The sequence below is a fragment of the Orycteropus afer genome, unplaced genomic scaffold, assembly GCF_000298275.1.
Source record: "Orycteropus afer afer isolate SDZICR_OR568_19922 unplaced genomic scaffold, OryAfe1.0 scaffold00991, whole genome shotgun sequence".
Classification (NCBI taxonomy): domain Eukaryota; kingdom Metazoa; phylum Chordata; class Mammalia; order Tubulidentata; family Orycteropodidae; genus Orycteropus; species Orycteropus afer.
Window position 1 is genome coordinate 366,342 of NW_006922578.1, and position 421 is coordinate 366,762.

Here is a 421-nt window from a genome sequence, read left to right on the forward strand (position 1 = left end):
AATTTTGAAAGATAGTACAAGAAAAAAATGACAAAATAAATGAAAATTAGAAATGATACAAAATCTACACACAGAAATCCAGAAGATTAACATTAAATTTTCAGAAATAGATTAGATATTGAATGGGCAAAGGAACAATTGAATCAATGGAAGACAGAATTAGTGAGATTGAAAGCAAATACTTGAACACTTCTTGGTAAATGGATCAATTAAAAAAGATCAAAACAAAATGAAGAAAGCCTATAATTCATGTGGAATACCATCAAAGGAATAACCTATGCGTAATCAGAAGAGACATATAAAACCACAGGAAAAAATCACTGAAGATTTGTTGAAACAGAATTTTCCTGGTATGATGAAAGATGAGAATACATTCATTCAGGAAGTCCAATAAACCCCAAACAGGATAGGCTCAAAAAGA